This window comes from Elgaria multicarinata, chromosome 1 (genome assembly GCF_023053635.1).
Source record: "Elgaria multicarinata webbii isolate HBS135686 ecotype San Diego chromosome 1, rElgMul1.1.pri, whole genome shotgun sequence".
NCBI classification, from domain to species: Eukaryota; Metazoa; Chordata; class Lepidosauria; order Squamata; family Anguidae; genus Elgaria; species Elgaria multicarinata.
The window spans coordinates 124035840-124047391 of NC_086171.1; positions in this window are offsets into that span (position 1 = coordinate 124035840).

Consider the following 11552-nt stretch of genomic DNA (forward strand, 5'->3'; position numbering starts at 1 on the left):
GTACAAAATTAAAGAATCTGATGCAGACTTTCTATTCCAACACCCTAAACCTAATTCAATCGTTGTTGAATCTGCCCAAGGAAGATCCCAAAGAGTACATTCAGCCCCTACTGATAGAGAGGGCAGAAAATTGGACTATTTAGGCAGAAGGGTTTATGCGTCTTCTTCTCTAGGGATAAGAACTGCAGCGTATGAGGCTACGATGGCCAGATACCAGATATTCTTATTAGACAAGTTAAACTCCCTCTGCGACCATCTACCCGAAGAGAAAAAGGAGTTGGCAAAGATTTTCCAGACCGAAGCTACATCAATAGCTCGTCTCCAATTGAATTCAGCAAAACACCAGACGGATTCACATTCAAAATCAATGATGGGCTCCATAGCCCTACGTCGTCATGCTTGGTTAAGATCAGCCAACCTGACAAACGAAACAAAAACTAGGATTGAAAGTCTTCCATTTGATGGAGAAGGACTATTTAACAATAAAACTGACGAGTCCTTAGATTCAATATATAAGGCTCGCACAACAGCCAAGAAGATGGGCTTCTCGCAACCACAACCGCAATTTAAACAAAGGCGCTGGACTAGACAACCGTACCAACAGATGCAGCAGCGCCCTCAATACGACAAACAACCTGCAAAGCAGCAACAACTTCAAAGAAAGAGGCCGTATCAGGCCCGATACCAGCAAAGCAGACACCAGCCTGATTTCTCTAAAAGACAGCGGCTTTGACTTCTCCGTCCCAGGCCTACTACCATTTACCAACCGTCTAGCACCCAAGTACCATCAATGGGAGTCCATAACATCCGACTCCTGGGTGCTCGCTATCATCAAGACGGGATACGCCATCGAATTCGATGCCCTTCCTTTTTCTTCGGGAGTGAAGATAACAGCACCATCCCCTCCTCTGCTGCTCGAGGTACAGACCTTGTTATCGAAGGGAGCCATCTCTCCCGTACCTGCGGAGGAACTCAACCAGGGATTTTTCTCCCGTTACTTCACGGTCCCGAAGAAAGATGGAGGTCTTCGTCCGATTATGGACTTAAGACAACTGAACAGATACATCACTCCAAAGAAGTTTCGTATGACAACAGTTACTTCAATCCTCCAACTGTTGCATACAGGGGTCTGGTTCGCGGTAGTAGACCTGAAGGATGCGTATTTCCACATCTCCATCAGGGAACCGCATCGAACTTACCTACGGTTCGCCATCGGCGTCGAACAGTTCCAATTCAACGTCCTCCCTTTCGGCCTCGCGACGGCGCCGAGGGTCTTCACGAAGGTGATGGCTGTTGTGTGTGCCCACCTGCGAAAAAAGGAAATACATGTTTATCCATACATAGACGACTGGCTCCTGGTAGCGGAGGACAGTCACACGCTCCAGGAGAATATAGCCACGACTCTAGAACTTTTAGAATCCCTTGGTCTGTGGGTCAACCAGGAAAAATCTATACTGACTCCTCAGCGGACGATAGACTTCATAGGAGTGACTCTGTCGTCTCGAGATGGAAGAGCTTACCTCCCGTTAGCGAGGGCAAGGACACTTCGGGATCTAATTCTCGATGTCGAAACCCAAGCAAGACCTTCGGCATGGACAATCCAACGGTTGCTGGGTTTGATGGCGGCGACTACCGCTGTCATCAGATTCGCCAGACTGCGAATGAGGATTCTTCAAGGGTGGTTCTTGAAGACCTTCGATCTTCGACGCAACGCTCGCAGGACTTACCTTTCGATACCGAGTCAGGTTCGGGCGTCGTTGAAATGGTGGCTTTCGATGGAAAACCTCCTGGAAGGGATTCCTTTTCAGCAAGGAGCACCATCGCTTACCATCACGACAGATGCTTCTCTCGATGGATGGGGAGCTCACTGCAATTCGCTTACCGTCCAAGGTCGATGGTCCCCTCGGCAGAAAGGGGATCATATCAATCATCTGGAACTCTTGGCTGTGGAAAATGCTTTGAAAGCGTTTGCCCAGATCATCGAGGGCAAGGACGTTCTGATTGCAACAGACAATACCACTGTTGTCTGCTACATAAACAGGCAAGGGGGAACGAGGTCATACCCCTTAACCCGTTCTGCACTCAGGATTTGGAACTGGTGCATAAAGAGACAGACTTACCTGACTGCGATCCACGTAGCGGGGAAGGAGAACATCGTAGCGGACTCCCTAAGCAGGTCCTTCCATGTCAACCACGAATGGGAGCTCGATACCGAAGTAAGAAACAACCTCTTTCGGTATTGGGGCGATCCGGCCGTCGATGTCTTTGCCACTGCAGAAAACGCAGTCTGTACCAACTTCTGCAGCAGAGCAGGAAGCGGAAGGAACTCGCTAGGAGACGCTTTCGCAAGAACTTGGACGGGGGGACTATTATACATCTTCCCACCTTTCCCACTCCTAACAAAAGTCGTGGCCAAGATAAGAACAGACGGCACAAACTGTATTCTGATCGCGCCGTGGTGGCCTCGACAACCATGGTTCCCCCATGTTCTTCGACTGTCGAGAAGGGACTACATCGAGCTACCATCGATACCGAACCTTCTGTCTCGACACCAAGGCAGAGTTCGACACCCAGACCTCTCGACACTCAAGATGACGGCATGGAGAATAGTACCATAACCTCCGGTATCGAACAATTGACGGTACACAGTATTTTGACTGCGTCGAGGAAACCTTCGACAAGGAAATCGTATGCTGCTAAATGGCAGAGTTTTTCTAAGTTTGCACTGCAAATGAATCACATCGCTGAGACTTGTCCCGTCTCTGTGATTCTAGAATACCTACTCTCACTGTTCAAAGGAGGCTTAGGACTTTCGTCCATCAGGGTTCATTTAGCTGCCATCACTGCCTTTCATGAAGGTGTAGAAGGGTTCTCCCCCTTCTCCCATCCTACATCCAAGGAATTTTTAAGGGGTTTGAGAAACACTATACCAATCTCTAGAAATATCGTACCATCGTGGAGCTTGTCGGTTGTGCTCCATGCATTGACAAGAAAACCCTTCGAGCCTATGGCTACAACGAACTTAAGACTTTTAACTCTCAAGACTGTGTTCTTGGTGGCCATAACTTCAGCAAGGCGTGCAGGTGAGCTTAAAGCTCTAAGGATAGATGCTCCTTATACAATTTTTCACAATGACAAGGTTGTGTTGCGTACAGACCCATCTTTTTTACCAAAGGTTGTGACGCCTTTTCACTTGGCTCAGGACATTATTTTGCCAGCCTTTTTTCCAAACCCCACAACGCCTGCAGACACTGCTCTCCACATGTTGGACGTTAGAAGAGCTCTCTCTTTTTATAGAGCTAGAACTGAAGGATTTAGAAAATCCAAACAATTGTTTGTATGTTATGGTGAGCCTTATAAGGGACTCCCGGTGTCATGCCAGCGATTGTCACGCTGGATAGTAGAGACAATTGAACTTGCCTACTCTATCTCTAAACTAGAGATACATCGACCTGTGACAGCTCATTCAACCAGAGCGATGTCGACGTCGGTGGCCTTCAGCAGGGGTGTTCCACTTCAGGACGTTTGTAAGGCTGCAACTTGGTCCACCCCTTCTACATTTGTCAAGCATTATAGCTTGGACACTCGATCCAGACATGACTGTTCGTTTGGAAGGGCGGTGCTCTCGGAAGTGTTGAAATAGTACACCAACCCACCTCCAAAGGTATGTGAGCTTGTTACTCGCCCATATGTGTGATGCATAGAGACCACGATGAAGAAATGCAGGTTGCTTACCTGTAACTGTAGTTCTTCGAGTGGTCATCTATGCATTCACACAACCCACCCACCATCCCCTCTTGGTGTTGTGATATTTAATAATGACATTATTGACTAGGGATTATATTTTATCTTATTTATTGAATTACACTCATGTTTATGGGGGCACAATGCGGACTCCTGTAAACTGAGGGAAGGGCGGGAACCCCGTGGTCATGCGCGGTAGCGCGGGGGAGGGGTTCCCGCCCAAAAACGTTTCCCTAAGCTATTGGAGATTCCGGTCTGGTCTCTGCGCAGGCGCAAAGCCCATATGTGTGAATGCATAGATGACCACTCGAAGAACTACAGTTACAGGTAAGCAACCTGCATTTCTTTCCTCCCTTCCCTCAACCTGCTTTGTTCACACTAACAGATAGCACTTAAGATGCAGAAGGTACTTCTCACTGCCATCGGAAAATGTCAAGTTCATCAGACATGTTGAAGAGAAGAAAGAAAAGACTATATTAAGCATAAAAGGGGGGAAATCAGAACCCCCCCCATCTTTGGTAGCAGTATTACATGGATTGATTAATAGTTTTGAATTTGCTATAAATTTGCAAGGAACAAAATTTCTTTGGGCAAAAAGTAGGGTTTATTCCATAGATGGTGGATGGAGGTGGCAATTAGTGGGAAGGAGAATAGGAACAATATGTAAAAACAGCTAGCATTGGAGCTAGGCATGTGCCCCGACTGCAACATTCAGTTCAAATCCTGATTTAGTACTTTGAAAAACAGCCCAGTTCAGCTTGGACCAATTCAGAGGCTGACCATTTCAACTTGGACCCTAATCTTGATTTGGAAATCCAAATCTCAGTGCCTCCCATTGTCTGCCATTGGAAAACAACTTTTTTTTTTAACTGTTTGACAGATATGGATGAAATGTGGAGAAATAGTAAAATCCCACGAAAGGATTATCTCTGCCAAATTTCAGATGAATAGGTGGAGGGCTTTTTTTATGCTATGTGCCTTTACGTTTTGATTTCTTTTTAAAGGAAACTGGGTAATTTTATTTCTTGACAGAATTGGATTTATTTGATTTAGTAGACAATGAGCTACAAAAGTCATAATCATTGTAGGAAAACGTCTAGTATATGAAGAACTTAGTTTTCATAACTATTTCTGACCACTTTAGCTTGAATACTTGGAAAAAACAATTGGGACTATATCCTGCAATAAACTCAAAGGTAGGTAGAATCTCTCGCATACAAACATCCACGGTATCCCATTGGTTATGTAAACATCCCATTAGAGTACACCCCTAAAAGCGATGCCAAACCCACTACAAAGTTAACAACTGAACCAATTCCATTTCAACAATAAAGAATTGTTTTCCTATTCAGTCAGAGCGGTGTGATAAGAAAATATCTCTGAATTGAGAAGAAAGCAAGTCTCATTCCTTGTAACTAGTACCGCATTTAGCATGTCTGCATTTCTGCCTTCGCCTGTGGTGCACTTTTCTTTCTCCCTTCTGTTCATTTCCACCGCTGCTGTCCTCATATGCAGTTTTGGCCATACACTATTCCAAGCTATTTAATCCATCTTCTGCAGTTCATTTTCCTTTCATTAATAAAACAATGACCTCTGCAAATAAAAATCAAATCAGTGTGAAAGTCTCATTTGATCAGGGTTACTGTTAATGGTTACTTTGAAAATGAGTTCTTATTTCAAGCGCCTGATTAATGGATCTAAGAATTAATCAATTACAGATTCCTGATTACTTTTGCCAGAGAGTTAATAGACCATTGATTACCTAGGGTCAGGTGTCTGTATACACATGCATAAGAATAGTGTGTGGATACATTGGTTCCTGTGCTTCTCCCCAAACAACTGCACCACAGGAATGAATGTCGTGTGACTCAGCTTATATGAGCCTTCGGTCTGCTGTATTGCTTTCTTTGTCTTGCCTTGTCATAGCAGGGAATGTTTGCACTGGTTAATTGGCAAAGTGAAGTTCCATTCTTTCTATTTCTAGTATCTCTAATGCGTGTTCTTTAGCAGACATGCAAAACATTTAGGACTAAGGTCTCCCACATAGCGTCAAAGAAATGTGGAATTGGAAGAGACCACAAGGATCATCTAGTCCAACCCTCTGCAACATGCAGGAAAACCAGTTAAACCATCCATGAGACGTGGCTGTCTGGACTCTTTTTAAAAACTTCCGGAGATGGAGAACCCACAACCTCCGTAGGTAGACTTCTCCAGTGTTGTACAGATCTTACCTTCAGGAAGTTTTTTCTTATATTTAATTGGAATCTAAGTGGCTGTAACTTATACCCATTATTTCGGGTCTTAATTTCTGTGGCCATGGAAAATAGTTCTTGACCATCTTCCCTGTGGCATCCTTTTATGTGCCGAAATACTGCAAACATGTCTTCTCCCAGTCTTCTTTTATCCAGACTGAACATCCCAAGTTCCTTCAGCCTGTCCTCATAGGGCATGTCCTCAAGCCTGTAAGCACCATTGTTGTGGAGCTTTACCCCCACCAAAATTGAATCACTTTAGTTCATGCTTTGATTTTTTAGGAATTTTAAATGGAAATTAACAGGGATGTGCACGGACCCCCCGAACCGCTTTGTGGCCTGATCCAGAACTTTTGGATCAGGCCAATCCGCTTCGGGTCGATCTGACCCTCCCCTGCTCCGTGGAGCGAGATCCAGAGGGGCGGATTGAGATTTTGCCCCCCCCTTCCCTACTTACTTGCCTCTGTGGCGGGCGGTGAAGGCAGGTAAGTGGGGAAGGGGGGACAAAATGGGGGCTGCATAAGCCCCCTTGCCCCCTTACCTGGCTCCACTGCTGTTGCTGCACAGACTGTGGCAGCGGAGCCAGGTAACCCCCTCCCCCCCACTTACCTGCCTCTGTCGCAGTTCGACACAGGCTTCAACTGAGGCCTGGGGTGGGGCTTACCTGGCTCTGCTGCCATCGCCGCACAGACTGCGGCGCCAGTGCCAGTAAGCTCCCCTTACCTGCGTTCAGAGCTCCGGATGGAGGCGAACCGCTTCGCCTCGATCTGCAGCTCCCCCGACCCGATTCGGATCTGCCTTTGGCGAAGGCAGATTGGGTCGCTCCGCTCCAGATTCGTGATCTGAATTGGAGCAGAGCACAGCCCTAGAAATAAACACAATGCTTACATCTGTGTAATTTTTATAGATAAAGAGATGAAACATGGCAAAGTCTGAATTAGATCAGTTTATGCCTTGATTTTGTAGGATATTTTTTTTTAAAAAAATTCACCATTCCAGCCTTTTCCAACCTGTTGCCTATTGGACGAAACCCCCCCCCCCCAGCACCCAACCACTGAAATAAAGAGCCTGCCTGTGCCTTACTCAGGTATAGAAGGTTTCTCACTCATGATGCCAGCCATCCAAGCAGCACTTTCACACTGTGGAAATGTGGTTCATTAACTTCTATGAGTCTGAGCAGAAATGCGCTCCCTCTCAGCAGTCACCAGTTGGTGTTTCCCACTTCCCTGAACACTGTGATTGGAGGAGAATACCACTGTGGCTATTCCTATTGGTTAGCCACAGAAGTCAATATGAAAGCTACCCCTCACCCCACTCAGCGTCTTCCAACTATGAAGATACAGAGAGAGAGCATGTTAATTCTGGAGACTTTAGAATTGGGCATGTCTCCGCTCTGAGAGCATTCCATGGGTTTGGAAGTGGCTAATCTCTGTTCTGGAAGATCAATTTTTGCGGTTTCCAGATAATTCCAAGGTGGAGTGCACACCACTAGTATGTACGCTTCAATGACTACTTGGTTTTGCCTGGGAGAAATGGAAGTCCTTCTGCAGAGAAGAGCTCCTTTATAGAGTCAGTATGAGTGATGCAGAATTTATGGGTATACAGATACTCTTTTTTTCTCTCAAACCATCAACACCTAAGCTGACTTTTCAGCTCTGGCTTGAGTCTAGTTGCTAGGCCTAAGACCACGGTCTTTCTAGAGAAGGGGGAAGAGTCTAACAGTGGTGTTGTCATTGGGGTGTGAGTCTTAGCAAAGATCTTATTTTCCGGAAATCTGCCAGACTTGTGAGTATATTCTTTTAATTCGCTTTGCTGAATGGAAGTTTGTGTATCCGTTTAACTTCCTTTAAAATTGTTTAATAAATATTTAAAAATTTAATAGTCTTACTGTGTTTGTGAGTTTGTGTGAAGTCAATCATTCTGATACTTATCTCTAGAGGTTTCATCTACTATTGGGAGCAATCTCAGTGAGCATAGAACACATTTTTAATTAATTAAAAAAAACGACTACATTGAGTTGTTTTTGGATTCCTCCCCCACTGTAGGTGGTTGTTGTTGTTATTATTCTAAAGGTGTTTGTTTGTTTGTTTAATATACCTAGGATTTCTGAAAGCCAGCTGATACCTCTATCTTGTGCATGGAGCCATCTTTGGCTCCATAACAATAGGCACTTGAGAATGAGTTCACTATTTGTCTCTTGTGTGTTATATAGATGTTTATGTATAATTCTCTCTCAAAGAAAAAGAAAAAAAAACCTAGTTGCTTAACGTGCTTGGCACCAGTGGCTGTACTACTGTAGTTCCTTCAGCAATGAAGTAATTTCCTAAAGCTGATAAAACCACAAGATCAGAATATACTCACTTTGCTTGATGCCAGCAACCTCATAATCATTGAATATGGTTGCCAAATGGCTCGGCATAGAATTTACACACTGCAGCTGTTTGGAACGACTGAGCTAATCAAGGAACATTAAAATGTGTGTGCTCCTGTAGTAGTGTGTGTATGGTAACTCCAAAATGAACGTGGCATCACTTTCAAAGTGAAACTGAGTGAGCCCTTTGTTCATTTCAGATGTCCATGTGGGAAGCTGCAGATGACCTCTATGTTCATGCGATGAACATACAAGTATTTATTTCACCGATTGTACCCATCCTAGTAAGTCCTGGATTGTCAATGGAGAAATAGAGACGCACTACAAAATGTGTGTGTGTGTGCATTCATCACAGGTGGTAATTATGCACATTGGGTACATACAACTTCCTGCATGAAAACAATCTCCATGTAGAAAGTTCATAGAATGCCTATGAATTTTGAATATGTTCCCAGTGAAAGGGAGTGGGATAGGCATTGAAACTATAGGTACTATTTTGAAATCAAGGATATACTACTCAATGAAAGCTGTTGAGCTATTCGGCAGGCAGAATCTGACGCTGCCCTTGTGTATACGGCCAGTCCCAGTCCGCAAGTGGACCCTAACATTTGTGGAATGGTGATGTAGTACTTCTGCTTGCGGAATCGACAGCCAACTGCTCTAGCATTGAGTGTTGCCCAATGGATCTGCAGGCATGGGACCGGCAAAAACTATGTAGTGGGAAAGTCAGTGTTACTTTTGAAACTGAAATTGACTGCATCTGGTTCAGACATCCCTAACCTGGTATTTTCCAGATGTGTTGGATTACAATTCCATGGCTGGCTGTAGGATGCTGGGCACTGTAACCTAACACATCTGGAGGGCACCAGGTTGGGAGACACTGATCTAGTTTGTCAATCAAGTAGGATCAGCCATTAGACTGTTCAAAGATCACCTGTTGCATGATGTGTATTTTCCCCACAGATGGAGTTTAAGGAATGTAACCTAAACATTTTTTCTTTCTCCGTGACTCTTCTCTTTGACTTCTGCTCCCATTCTAGCAACCGCAGGACTGACACCTTGTAAGGTTTGTCCAATACCACTACATTAAAATTACTTGTTTCCTTTCTCATCCCCCGATCAGTAGTAAATTTCTGAGAAGTACTCAAATGAAGGTGTGCCCTTATTCTCAGATAGATTTGGCTCCCATTATTCATCGTCACGAGAAATAAACTGCATGTTCTCAGTCTTGGAACTGCAGTTTTTGAATTGCAACATAATCATCAGAATCACGTGGAGTAGCTCTTGAAGCGAAATTCTAAATCTCCCATCCCCGGCCCAGAAAACAACAGTTTTGACTTGTTTGTTCCTCTGTGCTAATGTTTTCATGGAAATAATGTGCTACTGCTTATCTTACCCTTGAAGATTTTCGATGACTTGTCCTCTCCCAGTTGTTTTATTTGGGAGGTTGATCGTGGAAACTTTTGCAGTGAGCAATTTCTGCTTTAAGGTGAGCAGTTGGGGAAGGGAGAAAACCAGAACCGATGATTATTTGGTTACAATTCCAAACAAGGGCTTTATGTAATATCTGAGGCATACTACGGTTCAGGTCCAAGAGGCTCCACTAAATCTCAACCTCCTGCTTTATTCAGTTTTTGTTTTCCTCCACCCGTTTTGTCTGAGAAGACTACAAGGAGGCAGGTTTGGGGTATAAAAACACAGAAGGTAAGATTAAAGTGCCTCTAGAGATTACTAGAGCCTATTTGAATAACCTATTCCGATTGCCGTGCAACAAGATGTTGGAAGGAGAGAGTTTAATCTCAATGCAGGTGCCTTTTCAATTATACTCGAAATTGAGCAGAAATTCTGGTCAATGCAGCCTGTGCTCCTTAGGGTAAGGAAAGTGTCAGGACTTTAGGGAAAGAAACTATATCTGAGAGAATAATAAACCTTAGTGGTTATGGAGTCACAGATGTAGAGATGGTAATTATCAAAATGATCTCTCTGTGTGTGTGTGTATTTTACACACACACACACACACACACAATATAAGCAATACTTTCATAAAGGCTAGAATATCCAGTGTTGCCTGCGGAGCGGAACTGTTTAATTCTCATTAATATCTTGCAAGTTTTGATTTTAAAAGGGAAGCAATACTTTCTGTTTACTACTGCATACTTAGAAAAATGTACGTTCTCCCATTCCTCCAATTTAGGATTGACTTGTATAAATTGGTGCAGTGTGGAGGAAAAAGTTCCATTAATTTTAGACAGGCTATGGGTTGTGAAAACATATAGGGTGCTAATTGAAAATACCAGCCGGCAGGCTGCCTTCTCCTTAATCTCCCAGGCTAAAACCTTGCTGTGTTTCCCACCCCACCGCTTTCTCTTCCCCCATTTTGCCGCATAATACACGTCTGTTTCAGGTTTTTTTTAATTAGCTGTGGGCTGGAGAGTAGCTGAGGCATTATTGCACAGAAGCTGGAAGGTTTTGATGGTGGTTGGTCTTTCCCTCTCAACACCCACCTACATCTTTTCTTTACCTTTTGTCAGAATGAAATGTGGATAGCTCAAGTTCAGTAGTGCAAACCTACTAAAAAATCTTCACTTCTATAAACGAGATTCTAATAGAATCCCCAAAGACTTATAAAGAAATCCCAGATAGCGTGTAATTTTCTAGAAAGACAGCCGTGTAGTTCTCCCATTTAACACATTCCGCTAACTTCTGACTTGCCACTTCCACACACACACACACCTGACTCAAAGTATGATATAGTGTTCCTTAAGTCACTGGAGAGAGATGAGAACTTCAGTGGCTGAAGACAAGCTTTTAAAGCACAGTGCCTTGAGCTGACAATATGTTGATGTTAATAAAATACGTACATTTCCGAGGAAAATGACTGGTGGTTTGGTTTCAATATTCTGACTCCAAGCTCTAGCAGTGGAACAATTTAGTTTAGAATATTACATTTCTTGACATGATGCTGACACTGTGTTTTGAACCGTGGTTAGTGCTAACCGTGATTCGTTGCCTTTAGGAATGTGGAAGAAATTTGTTCAGGCCACATTTTAACGTGAACATACCTAGTTTTGCACTTTCAAACCACTACACGAACCATAAAACTCAGTGTTCCTTCAAAATTTGCACTGCTCCGAATTTTGCAATGGAGTTCTTGAATAAAAAAACATGCATACAAAATATATTGG